This window comes from Sinocyclocheilus grahami, unplaced genomic scaffold, assembly GCF_001515645.1.
Source record: "Sinocyclocheilus grahami isolate Dianchi unplaced genomic scaffold, SAMN03320097.WGS_v1.1 scaffold351.1, whole genome shotgun sequence".
Classification (NCBI taxonomy): domain Eukaryota; kingdom Metazoa; phylum Chordata; class Actinopteri; order Cypriniformes; family Cyprinidae; genus Sinocyclocheilus; species Sinocyclocheilus grahami.
Window position 1 is genome coordinate 116,409 of NW_015505530.1, and position 21,732 is coordinate 138,140.

The window sequence follows — 21,732 nt, forward strand, 5'->3', positions numbered from 1 at the left end:
TTAAAAATTGTATTTCCATCTTTGTTGCCACAGATTTGGAAGTGTCTAAAATGATTGTACGCATATGCACAAGTCATTCGTGTTTGGTGATGAGTTTTTTGGCTCATGGTCTGCATTTAAAGTCACACCAGAGGTGTTCAGCTGGGATTAGGACTTGGCTTTCTGCAGACCAGTCAAGTTCTTCCATACTGACTGAATCAATCTTTTTTTTTTTTACCTTGCCTTTGTTCTGTTAGAATAGAAAATGGTCCTGTTCAAACTATTGGTATAAAATTAGAAGCATCCAATCCCCTAGAATAGCATTATATGGTGTTTTTTTTTTTTTTACTAAAAATGTGAAATTACTAAAGTAGTCAAACCTGTTCATTAGAAGGGGGTGTCCCAATACTTTTGGCAATATAGTGTACAAGCCAACCTAGCTATTCAAAATCTGTGTCTGCAATTTAATAATATTGACCTATTACTTTTGCTATTGCTTTTGATCATTAGGTATCAGTAACAATTCATTCAGAACCTGTTTTATGGACATAGACTTTCTGTACCACACTATTCTGCTGATATGGAATGAGTTTGACTACTTAATCAGCTATATTAATAGAAATGCTTCACTGGGACAAACAAAAAAATCCTAAAATAATAAATAGGATACCCCATATAGCAGCATTTCCAGCAGTATCCAACATTTCTCAATCATGATCTTACTCTGCTAAATGTGACTATTAGCTTAACAGCTGTATTCCTTGTTTACTAGCTACCTATGCACATACAGCATACAATGTTAAAAATGTTCTACATTATGAACCGTAACCCAAAAACCTTTAGCTTCATGCACTGTAGATAATTGTGACCCTGCCTGTGGAAACTCAGCTAAAGTATTTTTTTTAAACAGTGGATGAGTAATTCACTCCTTGATTTGCTTAATAAAAGCCTCCTTTGAGATCGTTTTGACAGACATGTTTATTGTGTATTATTTTCAACGTGTTTATTGCTAAGGTTAGTGTGTCAAACGATGGCAAAATAATTAAATAATTCACGTGCAGTGTATCTTCTTGCCATGACAACCTCACGCGCTTCCTGCTGCTACTCTATTTAATAAGAGTATGAGTTTGTAGATTTTCTATAGCTCGGTTTGACCCCCCCCCATCTAATCTCACTCAGTGACTCTAGGCTATGTAGGAGGGGATGAAACTATGCAGTGAATGGGGGTGGGGGGTGGGGTAATTTTGCTGGAAATGCAGAAATAAGCCGTAATTTTGTTTTATTTGTAACTCTTTGGTAGATACATTTATAATTTCTATTACATTACTACTATTACTGTTACTACTAATAAAATAGATCTCTTGGGGCCCCAAAATTGCGTGGGTTCTTCCTATCGTCCTAACTTTCCCCCCTCTTAGCGGCGCCCCTGTGTGTATATATATATATTTGTGTGTGTAATGTGATTTTATTCAGTAGCTTGGTACCTAAACGGTGTATTGTCCTTGGGATTGGAATTGGCCAGCCAATGTGAGAAAAGAACTTTGTTACACGGCCATCTCAGAAATCTGTTTATAAATGTGGTCAGCGGGAGGATTTCTGTGAAAGAGCAGTGGGACTAAACAGGTTTATAACTCCTTTGTGGCATATGTAATCAAAGTTTAGAGTTCAATCCTTTGTATGAGTGAGTTTGATCAAAGCTGATTTTCATCTGGCTGATTTTTCTTCAGCCTAAAGGATGAGCAGGAAATCAGGCTGAAATCTCACAGGGCTGTCCTTGCTTTCCCTTCTTTTTCAGCCTCTATTATCTCCCTCTCTTACCCATGAGAAGGTAACTGAGCAGGAATACACGCAAGCAAACAGTAGGAGGAATAGAGCCCTTTCTCTCTCTCTCTCTTTCTCTATGGGAGGGCAGCTTCAGGGCTACATTCAGCCCTTGTGGCTTCTCCTAAACACTTGCACGCCTGTCAGTGAAAAGAGAGAGAATATGGAATGAGGAAAAAATAAGATATAAAGATGCAACTGATATCCCTCTGAGGCATTGGGTGTTTGTTTTTCATTGTGGGTGTCCTGTTTCCAAAAGCTGTGATTCTGTAGGCCGTGCACTGCTCCTTACAACCGTCCGTTGTTTGAAACACATTTTTCAGCAGATGGAGTTTGTCCACATACAGGAGGTCGGGTAGACAACAGAGCCAAGTTCACAGCAACCAACCTGCCAGGAAAGAACAGTGCATGACAGTGACATGACTGATGAACCAATCACCCAGCCCAGGGTTGGTTTACTTGAGAAAACATGACGCCGAAGGAATTTCATAACAAGAGAATTAAGCATTCTGAAAGCGTTTGTTTCGTTTTTGGCCTCTAGCGTGGTCTCGTGGTTACACAGCATGTGTGTGTTTGTATGCTGCAGTCACATCAAAGCATCTTTGCGTCGGATGAAGTTTTAGCTGCTTTGGTTAATGAATGGATGTCTTGTCATTGTCTACAGTAGCAACACAGTTCAAAGACCCCAGTGAGTCAGTATATAAAAACTTGTAAGCTTGAAAGTTCAGTTTAGTCCCTGTCGTCAAGCTTCTGATGCGTATTATCGAATTGAGGCTGATCTAACAGTACATTCTCTTCAAAATACACAACTGGTACAGCGCACGTTTTTAACAAGGAATAGGCACAGTAAATATTCGTCTCTCTTGGACATTGATCCATGAATAATGTCGGATGTGCAAATTTCAGCTGCCATGACGGCTGTTTTATTTCATTAGCCCCTTAGTTCCTGCCAAAGTGGGCCCTGATGCTTGGATTTAGCCACGATTGGGCCGAGAGCTGTGCGGAGAGGGCTTTAGTAGAACGCCGTCCTATCCCAGCACTTCTTGTCAGGAAATTCAGACCTGACTGGTTTATTCGAGTGGCCAGGACAAAATCTTTACCATCTGCACCTTTCAGGCATTAAACTGTGCCTGCTTTATCTCTAATGGGGAAATCGAAGACAGTCCCTTTGGGATCCGAGTGAAAACACACACACACCACCATAAAAGCATTCTGCACATAAACACCCTCACACTAACACTCAGACACACACAAACACGAATAAACACACTCATCCAAACACTGGGGCACAAACAGACATTCATAAACACACTCCCGACCACTCACAAAGAACATGTGCTCCAACACACATACACACATCAGAAGAAAGTGTCTCTCTCTCTTTATGCTATGTGCTCTGGCACGCCATGCCACCTCCTATTAGTGTGTTTTCAGTTCAGTTTGAATTTTGGGCTTTATTTACTTTAGGTTCGATTGGTGAAATCAACCATTTGTGACATTTTATGCGTTTTCAGATGGAACTCATAAATAGGAAATATCTAAGAGCTTTGGACAGAGCGAAATATTCTGATATCAGTGATCCAGCATAAAAGCGCCTATTTTAGAACCTCATAGCACAGGGAATATGGATTGTCCTGACCTTCCGTTTTACACGGAAGTTAGAACTCTGATCAACGACATGTAATGAGAACGCTGTCTCTCTGAAGACATCAAAGCAGAAGGGAGAGATGGAGAGACATAGAAGGGAAGAAACTAACATTAAGTGGGGGAGAGTGGGGGCAATTGTAACATTTTCCTTCATAACTCACAGGTTACTGCAAATCTACCTTCCATCTTTTGGTTTAAGAAACATTTCTATGTTCCAAAAATTAACTACCATTCAGAGACTCATAATGGGAGGTCAGAGGGTTATAATCACACCCATTTCATTAACTGTATCACTTGCCATCTTTTTAGTTTAAATAAAAGCACACAATTAAATAATAATAATTGCTTTAATATTTAGTAGTTTAATATTAGAGTAGTTTCCACCATAATATGCATTTAAAACAAAAGTCCAAGTGGGACTTACATTAAAATAGTATACTTCAAATCTTAAAAGTATATTTTAAAAAAAGGAACAAGACAATATAATATTAACATAAAAGGCCACTTAGTTGTACTTTGTAATGTAATATTAAAAGTTTTATTTAAAAAAAAGTTTTACTTTAAATCAGCGTTTTAATAACATTTTGTCTTGCATTGTAATGTGCATTCTGCTTGCACTTAAGTATATTCTTTTATTTCCATAATAAGTGCTCCTTTTAAAAGTATTATAAAGTGTACTACTTTTTCAAACTATTCCAAACTAGATGTTTTGATGGAATAATGTTCAGTTTTATTACATAACTTGTTACAATTGCCTTGACCTCAGTCATAAAAATCTTACAGAACAAAAGTATTACCAAAAAAAAACATCTTTTTATATCTAGTTTTATTAAATATCTCACCAAGTGAAGCATTTTCTCAAACAGATAGATATCTTTACTGAGCATGTGTTGAATAAGTGTCATCACTCTGCCTTATTTGTAATTGAAGAAATTTAGTGTTACAAATTGTCCCTTGTTGCAATTGTCCCCAGTCTCTCATATGCTTCATTTTCTGGATTAATGACACACAAAGATAAACATGCATACACAAATTGTTTAAGTGTGTTTTGACTTTTCCCAGCTTGGGAATCTCAAAGCCGTGTAGTGATGATGCTGTGTTATTTTCTGCACCCAGGTCAGTTAAAGGATACGATCCAGACAGTGGATCTCTTTCACTGCACTGTCTGCTTGATTTTTGCCTCTTGTCTAATATCAGCAGGGGTCTGTGAGACCCCACATGTGTCCTCTTTAATAACAAGAGCAGGGCTGAGTGTGATTATTTCCTGTAGAAACTGTAATGGTTTTATCATACAAATTTATACTTCTCTCTCTCTCTCTCTCTCTCTCTCTCTCTGTGTGTGTGTGTGTGTGTGTGCGTGTGCCTACAGCATTTTTTAAGTTCTTTTCTCACTCTCTCTCATACCTGTTCAGACCCTTTAGACATGGTTGTGCCTTGCTGGGATCAAAATAAATTTTAAGTCTTTAGAACTGAAGACTTTTTCAGTTTTGCTGTGGTATTAAATGGGTCATATGATGCGATTTCAATTTTTCCTTTCTCTTTGGAGTGTTACAAGCTCTTGGTGCATAAAGAAGATCTGTAAAGTTGCAAAGACTAAAGTCTCAAATCCAAAGAGATATTCTTTAGAAAAGTTAAGAGTCAGCCACGCCTTCCTAAAACGGCTAATTCTAACACGCCCCCACATATCTACGTCACTATGTGGGAAGATTTGCATAACGCCGCCCAAATGTTCACACAAAGAAAGAAGGCGTAACTTTTATTCTCGCTGTAGTATTGTTGTTGCCGCCGCCATGTCGTTAAGGCACTGTGTGATTCATTGTGAAAGCCAAACTACTTTGTTTGGCCTTCCAAAAGAGGACGATATCTGCTTCGTCATGCCTGGAGCTGATCCGTGCTGGTCGCTGAGTAAATTTCACCGTGGACGAAGCGGAGTCCAGCCCGGGGTCGTCACATGTGGTTGCCGCAAGCCCGCCGGACGCTCCTTCGTCGAATCCGACGCCTCTGCTCACACTTATCACTGCACACCTCACTTTTTTAGAACGATGAGCTTTGTAAAAATCGACGCGTTTCAGAAAGACGGGGCATAGAGGAGAAACAATAATGTACAGTATGTGGAAAATAATGTGTTTTTTTAACTTTAAACCGCATAAACACATTTCATTACACCAAATACACAAAATAATGTTCTTTTTAGCAACATTATATGACCCCTTTAAAGTTGAGAGTGAAATGGATTATCGAAAAAGAAAAAATGCAGGACAGTGACTTGGTTCTTATCGTTTGTTGATTGGATAGAGGCATATCTGAATGCGAGCTTGAGGTCAAATTTAAGAATTTAAGCAGACCAAGTGATTGGGGAAGTCTGCCACCAGAGAGAAGCTTCACTGGAAGATCGAGCTTAAAAAAAGAGAAAAGGAACCATATGCATGAATGATTTGTTCACAGTAACATCAAAAAGATACATTTAAAAAGGGTGAAAATAGAAAATGTGCTTGGAGATTAAGAAGCAGAGTGTTATTTTATTCCTGAAATTTGTTGTTGAAACATCCACAAGTACATACTGACAAGTTTTTTTAATGAGTTGTAAGGGGAGGATTAAGAGTGAAATATCCTCAGATATCCTACTGAAGCCGTCATTTTAAGTGAATGTGAAGAAAGATCACATAATTACAGATTTTTAGATTGTTGACGACTGAGGTAATTATGGAGTTTTAGAGGGGCTAAGATGAAAGATGGGTAGCTGAAGCCCCTGTAAACATGGTCTAGCAGTGAGTGTTATCAAAAAAAAAAAATCATAATTTGCACACGCTCTTATAGTTCTAGCCCCATAATATTCTATATCTTTCTTTGGTCAAACACAAAATGGAATGTTAGTTAAAATGTCCAAGCTTCTCATTTCAATACAAAAAACTTGATGTTGATTTACTTTTAATATTTCCCAGAAAAAAAGAACATTATACATGATTGGAACTACGTGACTGCGAGTAAACAATGACAACATTTTCACATTTGGGTGAACCATCACTTTAATATCAACAAAGGGTGCACACATCATTTTTACCCATCGTGTACGATGCTATGATAAATATTTTATTCTAAGCTGTCTTCCATACAATCAAATGGAAATTAACTCGGGTTGTGTAAAGCATATGGTTAATTTTTTCTGAACGGAATCCTTCATCAGATGCTGGAATCCTCCAAGCAGCAGAGCCGAATGGTAAACACACAGGGTACTTTAAGGCCATTATGTTCTCCTCTCCCTGGAAATGATTTCTAAACACTGTCGTAAATCCCAACACTCGTCACGGAGGCCATACGAGAGCCTTCTCCTACTTCAGACTCAGATAAACACTTCAAAGGCGACCGGCGGCTCAATTTGAGAGTGGCATTATATGTAAGGCATGTTGGATTGAGACTTCCATATGTAGTACTGCCCTGGGCCAGTCCATATGTGTAATTCCACATGTTACCTCCTATGTGCGGGATGTGGCTTCCGTAGCGTCCCCACTGGGTACGCTTTCCCAGTGTTATCCAATGCACCACTGTATGGAACAGCAGTGGCGGTCACCTCTGCCTAGCCGCTGTCCTATCTTCCGCCCCAGCTGGTGTGGGGGGACTTGCCGGCTTCCGCAGGGCACTGGAGGGGGTCAGCAATAGTGGCGTTTTCCATACGGATCCCAATTCGTCAGGCACTGACGTAACGTTGAACGTGGCTGACTGAATGGGAACGTCTAGGTTACTTGTGTAACCCTCGTTCCCTGAAGGAGGGAACGGAGACGTTACGTTCCGTTGCCACAGTTGCTGTACCACCGCTGTACGGCCGGGGCACGTAGTCTCGGCTCCTCAGCGAAAAACTGATGTGCGTTTGCACGCGCTCTCCTTTTATACCCGCGCTGCGGGGCGGGGTGCGCGTGGCGAAGCACACACGCCAACTGTCATTGGCTTGTTTAGTTAACACTCGAAGGTGATTGGGCTCTCGGGCGAGATCCCAATTCGTCAGTCACTGACGTAACGTCTCCGTTCCCTCCTTCAGGGAACGAGGGTTACACAAGTAACCTAGACGTTCTGCCCTCCCATGCATCACATCTGGAATTTTTTTTTTTTTTTTTGTTGTATTTCCTCATGTTTTGAGTGTCATTGTGTCCAGGTGGTCATGTTAGTAGCATAGGTTTCATTTGATTCCTGGTTTTTAAACCTTTAAAAAAATGGCTATTCAATTACAGACTTGCTGCCACACTAGTTTTAAGTTTAATTTATATGACAGAAGTGTGATGAATGAAAAAGAACATGTTATTGATATTTGCTTACAATATAAACATTTTGTGATATTCTGTGTGATTTCAATATGGAATGGAGGCTTTTTAATCAATGCATCTCATCAGTAATCATTGCTGTTCGCATCTTTGTATCTATCACACATTCTTTCATACTTTTGAATAGACACTGTAATGTATAATTAATGCACTGACAGCATCTAAACTATAAGAATATTAATACAATTAATAGTTTGATTGTATTGTTTATTATTTCTTTATGAGGTTAATTAAATAGGCCATGCAGTTTATTTACACACTGCTTAATTTTTACTTTATGTTCTGTGTGATTTTTTCAAGGTATACATTTATTGGTAATACTTTAGATTAGGGGATATGAATCAATATGAGCTAGTTGCTTATTAGTATGCATATTACTAGCATATTGGTTCTGTTTATTAGTACTTATTAAGCACATATTAATGGATATTCTAGACACCTTAACCTATACCCAATACCAAAACATAACTACTAAAATGACTACCTTACTCACTATCAATAAGCGGCAAATTTGAGTTTATGGAGGGAAAACTTAATAGTGAATATGTGTTCCCTAATCTAAAGTTTTACTCTTTTTTTTTTTCTCAGTTCATGCATTCCTTAGTAATAGAACCCATGACATGCTGAACTCTTTGAGCTAATAAGTATATTTATAATATAAATTCACTGCTTTTTAAATTTCTAAAGCTGTGTACACATAAATACTTTTAGGTTTAAGATGTTGTCAAAACTGTACTTTCATCAGCAAATGTACAAACATAGCACCTTCAAGCACCTCCGCTCACAAAAAACTGCTATATTGTTTCAGCTCCATCAAACACAAACGCTTCACCTGCTCGTGCCAAAAGAGCCAAACCATGTCCCCACTGTTTTAAGTGTAAAAATTACTCTTTTTACACTTTAGGGAGGATGTCAGTGAATGATTTGGGCGTCTCTGAGTTTTTCTTGGCCTCAGATGATCACTGTTTTGCTGCTTTGATGACTTGCTTTTGTGTAAAGGGTCAGCACTGAAAGGAGAGCTTTGCGAGGGAAATGAAACATTGGTCATTAGGATGAAATCCAGCTTCACTCCCTCTCAGCTGATACATTACCAAGTGATTAGTGAATAAATTCATCTTTAATATTCATTTGCATGTGCAATCCGGTAATGTCCATTTATTGCATTGCTCGGGTCAGGAGCGACATTCATATACGTTAAGAATGCGTATAATTCTTAGACTCGAGAGATTCCGTGAATATTACTTGACACCATTAGGGCACTTTATCTTGAATATGTATAGCTGGCGTTGGCAGCACAACAATGTTGAAGGTGTAGATAGATATTCATCTCTACAGAGAGGTTCATCTCAGTCCATAGGCTGCCATGAGAGCGAGTGCAGTGTCTCCATTGTCTAACAAGGCAAGGAACTGAGTCCAGATTTAGTCAACTTGTCAAAAAATTAACGTAATCTGCACAATGAGCGTTGTTTACGCTTAGGGGAAAGCGTGTGTATGCATTGTGATACTCTCTAAAATGGAGGAAGACGTAACTCTGGGGAGAAGAATTGTTGAAAAAATTTTTATTTTTATTTTCTTTGTGCTCAAAAAGTATTCTCGTAGCTTCGCAAAACTGAAGTTGAGCCATTGATGTCACATGGACTGTTTTACTGATGTCCTTACTACGTTTCTGGACCTGGGAACATTACAGTTGCGTTGCTGTCTATGCAGGGTCTGAGAGCTCTCACATTTCATCAAAAATATCTTAATTTGTGTTCCTAAGATGAACAAAGGTCTTACAGGTTTGGAACGACATGAGGGTGAGAAATTAATGACAGCATTTTCATTTTTGGGTGAACTATCCCTTTAACAATTTTTTTTTTTTTGTACAACAAAGTTGTTTTTTATGTAACATGAAGCTTTTTGGTATTGAAGCTGTTTCTTTGATTAGGACAACACTACCATTTTCTTGATATTTCAGCAGTAAAGACCTGTATGCAGTATTCTGACATCTCTTTAGAACAAGGAATTTGAGAAATTAATGATGCTTTTGAATTCTTTATACTGTGTTTCAGTTGATCAAAGGTGTTCCAGTCAACTCACTCACTCACTCACTCACTCCACTCCACTTTCTCCATGTAACTAGCCACTTTCTCTAAAGGGCAGCTTTCAGTTTAGCTTAACAAATTTTTTTTATAGAGTAGTTTGTAGCCTAACAAGCTAAATTTAAGAGTAGCTTGCCCAACACTACAAGTATGGCACCTGTGACACAGTTTGGACGTCAGCAACATCAAATGTCCTTAGTTCTCGAGAATCTCGTAACCCAAAACTATGATGTCAAACCCGTGTCATAGGCACCAGTGACTATTCATATTTATTTAATATGAAACAAATTACAATGGACAAATGTGCTCTATGAACAAACAAAACAATAGTAATAAGTATGACACATTCATTGCTATAAAGAATTGCAATAAATCCAGATTACGACCGGCACTCTTTGACATCACGTCCACTGGGAGATTAGAAGGCTTGGCTTTAGCTGTCTGGCTCTGCTGTGGTAGGAAATATTTCACGTTAGTCTAGCAGTAAAGAACGTGTAGCTTGTGGTTGATTTGTCCAAGTATTGTGTTTTAAAATTGTCAGTAAGCCTGACATTTGCTTTTCTGCTTTGAAATACAATTGAAAATGTCTTTTAGCTAGACAGTGAAGACCCAGACTATATGGCCACATGTATATAAAACCGGCACAAAGCAGACAGGGTCGGACATTGAGGCTGAACCAGAATCTGTTGCAGTTGCCAGAAGTCTTGAGCTGCTTTGAGAATGACAGTGTCTGGTTTCTCTCTGCCTGATATAAGGCCACTTCACAGTTTCTGAGGCTGGACAAATATCAAATCTGGACCGAGGCCAAATTTGGGCTACAGTTAAATCTCAACATCCAAGATTTCCTCTGTATTTCCCATGGGTTTGCAGACACCAGGCTCGTTGGTGTCTTCGGACAGACAGATTTAGGCTCCTGAGAGCGTAGGTTCTGGAGTGGAATTACACACATCACAGCCACCTGGATAAAACAGTCACTCTTCCGTCCATTTGTTATAAAATATATACTGTTATTGGAGCAACTTTAGCCCTAAGTGACAGGTACCAGATAAACTCTACATGTTTGGTAAAGCCCTGACATGCCTCTTTTCACCTTGCAACAAAATAATAAGTTATAAGGAGCACTCTAGATAACTCTGAGACCTTTTGAAAGTGGGGAATAGAACCTCAGCCCTCCCATATGTGCTGCATGTGCTGGGAACTCATCGCTGGGCTCTGCTATTGCCGCTCAAACCCTATTACCATCGGCCGTCATAAAATCACTGCATAAACGACACAATCTTTAAATTTTAATACACCACTCAAATGCCAACTGTAGACTCAATCAATAAAATAATGTGACTCAATGAATCATAAAATGGATGAAACGATGGAATAATTAGATGCAGATAATCTACTTTCTCATTATGAGTGTGAATAAACAAATCCAGCTGCCCTCGAGACAGCTGCCTTTTCGAGGCTCTCTGGATGCATTGAAACTCAACAACTGCTGTGAGTTTCTGTGGCTTTCTCTCATGGGTTAAAGGAAGGCAAAACAGAGAGCGTAGTATTGATGTCTATAATTATTTATAAGCTGAGGTCATTGTGACTGTGACGGTTTTTGTGGTGTATAGGGAAGCAGACAGGTTTATCAAATTTCTCTGCACTGGAAATAAACTGATTTCCTTCACACATTCTTTATCATAAAATCAATACATCCTTAAGACGTTACAGAATGTTCTGTTATATTGGCTTGCGCTGTGGCTTTGCTGTGATTTTGGTAAAATATATGTGTGTGAAACATGTTTTACTGTCAATTACACTGTAGGACAGACACGTATAGGTGTTTTAGGGGCAATATTCCCTTTTTCTGTCCTTTGATTCCTTTTCAACTGCAAATCTCCTTTTTTATGATATGCAATGCAATAAATAAATAACTCAAGAATAATAATTATTATAGAATATAGTTCTAGTGTAATTCTAATAATAATTGGAAATATATTACAAATGAAGTCATTTTTTCACAAAAACTGAAAACTCAGTCATTATTTACTCACCCTCACATAAGTTCAACCATGACTTTCTTCAACACAAGACACACAGTACATCTTTTAATGTACATCTTTTTGTACTGTCCTGGATAGGCACCATATATAATGCTAAGGAGTCTGTGACGCAACAATGGCCCCTATAGTTTTACTCCCCTGTCACAACACTCGAGCCCCTTACACTAACCGGCCGGATGTACCATAAGTGTTCTCCTGTAAAACCACGTAAAAACCAGAATGTCCACACACAACACGCAAGCATGTGCACAAATTTCCACTGAAGTATCTGTTCTGTCCTTTTTACCTCATTTGTTCCCTGTCTGTCTCTCCTGTGCTTGGACCTGTGCCCACTCTACAGATCAACTACACTGTGGCAGAGATCATGTATCTCTTCCTATAGTGGCCTGTGGAATGAAATGTGTGGATTGCTTGGCCTGTTCAGCACGAATATGAACTTGGTTGGCTATGAATACAACCAGTTAAACTGGGATATTTGGGGGCTGTCTTTTTTTCTTACAGCAGTAGTCATAGACAGTGATGTTCAATACAGTGTATACTAATCAGTTAAACAAGAATATTTTGATTTATTCATCCCATTTCAAGGTGGACTCTTAATTATTCTCAACATGTTGCCTTTTTTTCTAAATATCTTGTATTGGAAGCTACGCCAGTGCCAAGTATTGTGTTCATTTTCTTTTGCCTCAGGACCTGACACAGGCTCAAACATAAGTGGCTCCTTTACAGCGCAGCCCACCTCAAGCATTAAAACGCATATCACACATGCTGTGGGATGTGGATACTGTACGATGAAGTTCGCTAGTCACAGCAGTGGCCAAGTGCTTGAGTTTCTGAAAATTTGTTTTTGACAATGAAAATCAGAAAAGTAAATGATCATTTTTACAAATATTTGAACTTTAGTACAAAAATTTGCTCCACAATCATAATATAAAGAACTGAAAAATGCATTTCACTAAAGTCATAATCATTTCAGTGTTCATATTTTGTTCATATTGTTTGCTCACTATTTAAATAGGTGTAAATACTAGAGTTTTCCCATTCAAATGAATGAGTAATTATGGAAACCATGATGTTTCCCCCAATAGTTGACAAGGCATCTTTGCCATGACTGTATCTGTAGAAGAATACTTCCCGCATTACCTGTGTTTATTACTAATTCTGCGTGAAAATGGTGATGACTTCATTGGTTGCATCTGGAATGAATGGAATGGAGAGAATCGTAATGAGACTGTTTGCCTGCTGCTTTTTAGTTGATTTTGGGGTGAAACTGCTTATGTTTGAATGCATGTAATGTTTCCATAAGACACCAGAGCGGACTGATGCTCCACTCTGGCCTTTAATCTGTGTTTCAGAGAGTGTGGATTCCCCTCAGCTCTCTCCTGGATAAACACCATTACAGGCTGATGCTGAGGAGCTCAAAGTTGAGTCAATATTATCCAGAGCAATAAAGTCCTGCACAGTGCGCTCTGCTCCCCCTGTGAGACCGAGATGAGTTAATCTCTAAACTGCTGAGGTCTAGGAGGACCTGGACTCTGTTTATGAGCGCGTAGAAGAGTTTGAGTGCGTAGAAACATTCTATGTTTCCAATCCAGGCTTGGGTCAGTAAGATTGTACTTCAAATTCCATAAACGTTCTTTTTTCCAGATGAAAGTGAATGAGGACTGTAGCTGTCAAGCTTCAAACTGAATGAAAAAGCTACGTAAAAGTATCATAAAGATTAGATTAAAAGTCTTCTGAAGTTATATTAGCAATAGTCAAGTCATTATTTGATGATTCAGTGTTTTCTACTTTGTTAATGGAATAGTTCACCCAAATTTGAAGCATTATTATGGGTGGAGGACTCACAGTTTAGCTGGAAGCAATGGCATTAATGAAAAACGTATTAATGAATTTGTTTTGCTTCACATGACATTAATTGCTTTACTGAAGTCATGTGGATTACTTGTGGTTTATTGTTATGTTTTATTCAACTGTTTGGACTCTCATTCTGACAGTACCCATTCACTGCAGAGGATCCAATTGTAAGCATGTGATGTTATGCTTAATTTCTTCAAATCTGAAACAAACAAACATTTACGTCTTAGATGGCCTGAGGGTGAATACATTTTCAGCAAAGATTCATTTTTGGGTGAACTATTCTTTTAAAGCAACTAGTTTTGTGCATTTTTGCAACTTTGGAACTCACTACAGTTAAGTGATTGGAATTCACCGTCATAAATGTATCACATTGTCATAATTACAGTGGATATCTGTACATGCGCATTTGTTGCTGCCGTAAAGCAATCTGCCCTTTTCATGAAATTTCATACCTGCTCACCAAATTTACCTGCACCTGGAACAGACGTTTAGGAGGGAGTGTGGGAAATAAACAGAAGCCATTTGCCTTATTAGAAGTCAGTGTACTATCAGAATAATTCTGAAACTGATATTTTATGGTAAAATAAAAAGACCAGGGGCCTCATTTATAAACGTTGTGTATGCACAAAATGGACATAGAAATGTGCGTATGCTCTTTCCCACACACATATCGGGATTTATAAAAAAATAAACTAGGCGTAAATATGTGCACACTGGATGTATTCTGTAGGCCATGCATATGCACTCTTTTACTGGAGTGAGTGAAATAATGAAGTAAACAGAATGATTTTAAAATCTGTTTTACAGTTGATATACACATTTAGATTAAATATTCCACTCTCTTAATGGAGTTAAGCACTGACATTTAATGAAATCATTATCCAGAAGTTACAACATTTTATAAGAATTTAAATAGAAATATTTGCAGTGGATCTGCTGCTTTTGAACAATTTTCCTGTGGTATGCTGCGTTTTAATGTTTTCACCACAGCAAGGATTGCTTGGCACATGAAAATTCCACTTTGAATTGTGTTCTAAATAGCAAAACTATTTTTTAGAAAATATTGTTGATGTGAACTTGACTTCGTCTGATGGCTTTGGAACATAAACGGTAATGACAGACATAAGGACGCACCTGTTGATCGAACAGTCCATTGACTGGTTTGAACAGGTCAGATGACAGTATTGTAGAACCTCTGCTCGCGCACAGACAGACAGTAACCTAATGATAACCCCTTTCATGCTCTTCCCAATATTGTGACAAACACCACTGTATTTAAAAGATAGAATTTGAAGGAAACTGTAAGATATGCACGTTTTATTTTCAAAATGTTTTGTTATTGACGTGGTGAGTCAGACATTTAAGCTGAAAAAAATAAGGCCTATGTCTTTCCATTAAAATATATAACATCCTAAAACATATGTACAGGTGCATCTCAATAAATTAGAATGTTGTGGAAAAGTTAATTTATTTCAGTAATTCAACTCAAATTGTGAAACCTGTGTATTAAATAAATTAAATGCACTGCATTGAATTTATTTAATACACGAGTTTCACAATTTGAGTTGAATTACTGAAATAAATGAACTTTTCCACGACATTCTAATTTATTGAGATGCACCTGTATACCTTATAGGCAAAATTGCATAAATTTTATTTGTTTAAAACTACTGTACAAATACAATTTGGCCAGTGGAAAAGAATGAAAACAACTCTGAACACTTTCTCTGAAATGTATTTTCTATATTTTCTAGGACACTGAATAGCAGTGTAATGTCACAAAAGGCATTTATAGCCCGTCTCATATTTTCCTAATGTATTGTACCTTTAACTGCGTTAAACATGGTGTCACGTGGATGGAATATGCATGGAAATGGCGTTATGCATAGTAAAAAAAAGGCATTGTAAGCTCCATATATGGTTACTTCGGGGAGACGGGGTATCTTCCACTGACTGGGTATTACAAAGGGAATTTTGCACAGTTTCTGGCATACGTAAGGTTTTGTAAATCTGAAAACTTTTGTGCATATGCAAAATCTAGCTTTTGTGCATACATACACTTTTAGAATGAAATACGGAAAGTTTTATAAATGAGACCCCAGATCACAGAGTCGTGAATGAATCATTCAGATAATTTATGAATTGGATAAACTGATTCATTGAAAAGATCTGAAACTAAAAATATTTTATTCACAAATCTCATTGAACTTTTATGGATGTAGAAAGAAGAGCTACAGAAGGTGTCAACATTTTTTGTGAATAACAACTTAAATTTTGGTCTGTTTATTACACAAAAAAATTAATATAGGCCATCTTCATTGTACTTTTATGGGTATTTTTATGTCATTTTCTAGCATGTCAGCCCCACCCATAGGAAAAATGTATTGCTCAGTGCTTGCTTTTCCTAAGCTCAGGAGACTTCAATGAGATTCTCATATATCTCTCATTTTAGTATCAACAGCATTTCAGATATTTCTCCTAAAATTCCTTAGGAGATATGGAAGTAGACACAAATGAGACATGAGAAAGTTCTGAAACAAAAGGAATCCAAAATGACAATGGGAGAGAAACATGGGAGATCTCTTTATTGTCTTGCTGTAATCTCTTGCAAGACTCCATTTGCTTTTTTTATTGCAATGGGATTTTTCACCTTCAATGGTCAGGACAGTAGGAGTAGAGACAGGAAACAATTGGACATGTGAGAATTGAACAGGAGCAGGAAAGCACCTTTAGCTGAGATTCGAACCCATGCTGCCTGAGGTGTAGTTGTGCTTCACGTGCTGCCCACAAGGCTTTGGCTCTGACAGAGCTTACTCTACGCTCAGGATACTAAAGGGTGATTCTCTTATGCGTCTCATTGAGATATCAGCTTTGTCTTAAGATGTCTTCAGTTTTATTTTAGGAGAAACGTTAAACTTTTACTGATATTGTAAATACTAAAACTATCATTTAAATAGCATTCAACATTTCAGAATATCAATATTAATATTACTAATATTACTATTTTAAATGTTTAAATTTATCTTCGATGTCCAGCATTGTATACACCACATTTTCCAAACACACTAGAAAGGACTTACAAGTGCAAGATGTTTAGTATAAGAGCAATCCGTTTTTTTAACAAATGTAACACTAGTGTACCAGTTTTTTCTTTGTTTAGTTTTAAAATGTTGTCTTGTACAGCCCATTTTTCATGTATGAAAATATAGGTTATGGTTTCCTCTGTTAAATCACTGTGCAATAAAACAGTGTCTACATAAAACAACTTCAAATATGACAATGCATGTATTGTTTTTGATTGAAATTGTGTGGATAAATGACATTGAAGCTAACCAGAGGGAAGAAAAATAAAATAAAAAAGATATTTTTACCATTTCAAATATTTCTTCTAGACAGAAATGAGGTTACTTTAAGATTGAATGGAAACTTTTGCTTGAGTCTCCTGCTTCTCAAACTTGTCTCCTGAGACAAAAACTCTAACTCGAGAGATCTCGAAGAGATCTCAACCACATCACACACTGTGCTCAGATATTTCTCCTAGTCTAAAGACTCTGGTGGTCTCATATTTGTCTCCTTTAAAGCTTTAGAATAGATCTCAACAACATCACACACTGTGCTCAGATATTTCTCCTAGTCTAAAGACTCTGGTGGTCTCATATTTGTCTCCTTTAAAGCTTTAGAATAGATCTCAACAACATCACACACTGTGCTCAGATTTTTCTCCTTAGCTAAAGACCCTGGATCTCTCACATTTGTCTCTTTTAAAGCTTTAGAAGTGATATCAACGACATCACACACTGTGCTCAGACATTTCTCCTTAGCTAGACTCTGGATCTCTCTATATTTGTCTCCTCAAAAGTTTAGAAGAGGGCTCAACAATATTACACACTGTGCTCAGATTTTTCTCCTACACTAAGACTCGAGAGCTCTCACATTTGTCTCCTCTAAATTTCAGAAGTGATCACAATAACTTTACAAAGTGTGCTGCACCAAGTCAAATGCCTCAATATGAGCTCAAACTTTTCTTCCATATAATATGTATTAATAATCAAAATGATCAATTAATAATCAAGACTGAGTCATAAGCCATTTATATGCCTTTCAGCAAAGAAAGCTCCAGGGTTGCATTTTCTATAGATCAGTTTTGATTAAGGCATCCGGTACATTACTATTTCCAACAACAAATTATGTGCCAAAGTACATAAACATTGTCCTATAAAAAGTAACATTATCCTTATTTCTGCATAATTTCTCTCTCAGTATAGCCTTTAACTCTGAATTAAGAAGTTAAAGGCTATATTTATTTTATATAATAAATAAAGGCCCCCCTTTATTTATTGCCTTTACTTGACTTGATGCACACTTTGTAAAGTTGTTGGGATCTTTTCTAAAGCATTACAGGAGACAAATATGAGACCCCCAGATTATTTAGCTAAAAGAAAAATCTAAGCACATTGTGTGATGTTGTTGAGATCGCTAATCTAAACTTTTGAGGAGACAAATGTGAGACCCCCAGAGTCTCTAGCTAAGGAGAAATATCTGAGCACAGTGTGTGACGCTGTTGAGATCTTGTTTGAAACTTTGGAGGAGACAAATGTGAGACCCCCAGAGTCTCTAGCTAAGGAGAAATATCTGAGCACAGTGTGTGACGCTGTTGAGATCTTGTTTGAAACTTTGGAGGAGACAAATGTGAGACCCCCAGAGTCTCTAGCTAAGGAGAAATATCTGAGCACAGTGTGTGATGTTGTTGAGATCTAGTCTACAGCTTTGAAAGAGACAAATGTGAGAGATCCAGAGTCTCTAGCTTAGGAGAAATATCTTAGCACAGAGTGTGATGTTGTTGAGGTCTATTCTAAAGCTTTAAAAGAGACAAATGTGAGAGATCCTCTCTATATTTGTCTCCTCAAAAGTTTAGAAGAGGGCTCAACAATATTACACACTGTGCTCAGATTTTTCTCCTACACTAAGACTCGAGAGCTCTCACATTTGTCTCCTCTAAATTTCAGAAGTGATCACAATAACTTTACAAAGTGTGCTGCACCAAGTCAAATGCCTCAATATGAGCTCAAACTTTTCTTCCATATAATATGTATTAATAATCAAAATGATCAATTAATAATCAAGACTGAGTCATAAGCCATTTATATGCCTTTCAGCAAAGAAAGCTCCAGGGTTGCATTTTCTATAGATCAGTTTTGATTAAGGCATCCGGTACATTACTATTTCCAACAACAAATTATGTGCCAAAGTACATAAACATTGTCCTATAAAAAGTAACATTATCCTTATTTCTGCATAATTTCTCTCTCAGTATAGCCTTTAACTCTGAATTAAGAAGTTAAAGGCTATATTTATTTTATATAATAAATAAAGGCCCCCCTTTATTTATTGCCTTTACTTGACTTGATGCACACTTTGTAAAGTTGTTGGGATCTTTTCTAAAGCATTACAGGAGACAAATATGAGACCCCCAGATTATTTAGCTAAAAGAAAAATCTAAGCACATTGTGTGATGTTGTTGAGATCGCTAATCTAAACTTTTGAGGAGACAAATGTGAGACCACCAGAGTCTTTAGCTAAGGAGAAAAATCTGAGCACAGTATGTGATTTTGTTGAGATCTCTTCTAAAGCTTTAAAGGAGACAAATATGAGACCACCAGAGTCTTTAGACTAGGAGAAATATCTGAGCACAGTGTGTGACGCTGTTGAGATCTTGTTTGAAACTTTGGAGGAGACAAATGTGAGACCCCCAGAGTCTCTAGCTAAGGAGAAATATCTGAGCACAGTGTGTGATGTTGTTGAGATCTAGTCTACAGCTTTGAAAGAGACAAATGTGAGAGATCCAGAGTCTCTAGCTAAGGAGAACTATCTTAGCACAGTGTGTGATGTTGTTGAGGTCTATTCTAAAGCTTTAAAAGAGACAAATGTGAGAGATCCAGTGTCTGTAGCTAAGGAGAAATATCTTAGCACAGTGTGTGATGTTGTTGAGGTCTATTCTAAAGCTTTAAAAGAGACAAATGTGAGAGATCCAGTGTCTGTAGCTAAGGAGAAATATCTTAGCACAGTGTGTGATGTTGTTGAGATCTCTTTTAAAGCTTTAAAGGAGACCATTGTGAGATTGTTAGAGTTTTTGTCTCAGGAGACAAGTTTGAAAGCAGGAGACTCAAGCAAAAATCTCCATTCGATCTTAAAGTAACCTCATTTTTGTCTAGGAGAAATATTTGAGATGTTAAAGAGATCTCACTTTTGATTTTTCTTTCCTATGGGCAGTCTCATTCACTTTCATGGCATTAAAAGGAGTAGCCAGAATATTCTTTTAAAGAAAAAAAATACATATAAACTTTTATGTTCCACAAAGAAAACCACACAGGTTTAGAATGACATGAGGTTGAGTAAATGCTAACAGTGTTTTTGGGTGAATTATCTATTTAAGATCATATTCATTCTGTTTACTAAGTGATGAACTAATGCTCACAGCCTGTCTGACTGCCGTCAGATCTTTCATGCCAGGCCGATCCAAGGCGCTTAATATTCTTAATAACAAACTCTCTGTTATTCCTCATTATCTCTGCCTTGGACTTTGATCGCTCCTCGCTTCTCCGACAGCAGGATATCTAGGATCAGCAAAAGGTCATCAAAGCCTGGTTTGATGGTGTGAACCCATCCCTGGCAAAACTTCTGTGTGAATTCAGATCAACCCTGTCATTCAATTCCCCCAGTGGACCTCACTTCTTAAGAGTTGCCCTACTGCTCTAACCTGTGCACACTTGTTTGTTCAAATATCTCACATTCACAGCAAGAACATTTTTCCCCATCATACCTTGGGCAGGCAGGCTAACAGAAACATGGCTGAGCCCTGGAATAACACCCAGTGAAAGCTGCTGGTGTTTCTTAATTGGACTCAGCTCTTTTGACATTGAATTATTTTGAACTGAAACCGCTTAACCACAATACAACTTCTGTTCTGCTCGCAACAATGGGCTGTTGTGTTATCTTCCTGTTGACTTATAGTGATATTGCCCCAGGACTGCACACTTATGCTGTCATAGGTTTAACATTGTTTAAATATATGTGAAATGTTACAGGGAAAAAATGTCAGGGAACTTCTGATTTGGAGTTATTATATGCTCTGTCAATCATGTTTGATGGAATAAGATATTAAATTAAATCAGTATTGACTTACAAATATCCTTGGAGAAAGATAGAATGAACAAACTGAATTTTTAGCTTTTTTAAAAATCAATTACAGGTGCTGCATTTGGCCAAAATTTAGCTTTTCGGTTTCACTGCAACTTTTCAAGTTTCCAGACGGTCGAAATTGTACTTGTTTGGCTTCATTTGAAATTTTGCTTGGCATCTAGATGAGTCATGGGATCTACAATATGTGTGTGTAAGAAGGACAGAGAGGGTCTCCTGATGGGCTTTAAAAGCCAGCAGTCATCTCTTACAATAACAAACACACCAATCCAGCCCATCAACCGTGCAAGACTTAAAACACCTTTCTTTTGTGTTTTCATTCAGGAGACATGCACGACTGAACACGTCGAATGTCTTTCGGTAACACGTCAGAAGATCTGTCTGGTATGTTCTTGTGGGTAATATTATTATTATAATAATTTTTTCAGCAATGGTGTAGCATATACTCATTCTCTAATATCACAGAAATGCTAAAAACTGAAGCGTGTGAATGGTAAACACATGAACTCACAGTAAACACATTTTTCTAATTGCAAGCTGTCATTTTTGACAACTGACATGCATATAAACAACAGGAAAATGGATCCACCCTGCACTAAAACATATTCTGACAGTGATGTCTATCAAAACACTTATTATTTAAGGAGTTTTGATTGCTTTCCATTTTTACTTCATATTTTATTTGTTATATATTAAACTAACTTGAACTGAGGTCAAGTTTAGCTGGTTATTATATATATATATATATATATATATATATATATATATATATATATATATATGTCTACTATTTGT

The 21,732-nt window shown here is 37.4% G+C and overlaps 1 long non-coding RNA gene across 1 annotated transcript in view; it reads left to right on the plus strand.

The window, feature by feature from the left end:
• Nucleotides 1-4,860: 4,860 nt before the first annotated feature.
• LOC107548610 (uncharacterized) overlaps nt 4,861-21,732 on the plus strand; it is an 18,760-nt gene continuing 1,888 nt past the window's right edge. Inside the window, exon 1 of the long non-coding RNA XR_001604480.1 lies at nt 4,861-4,873. This is a non-coding gene — a long non-coding RNA (uncharacterized lncRNA). The remainder of the gene's footprint in view (nt 4,874-21,732) is intronic.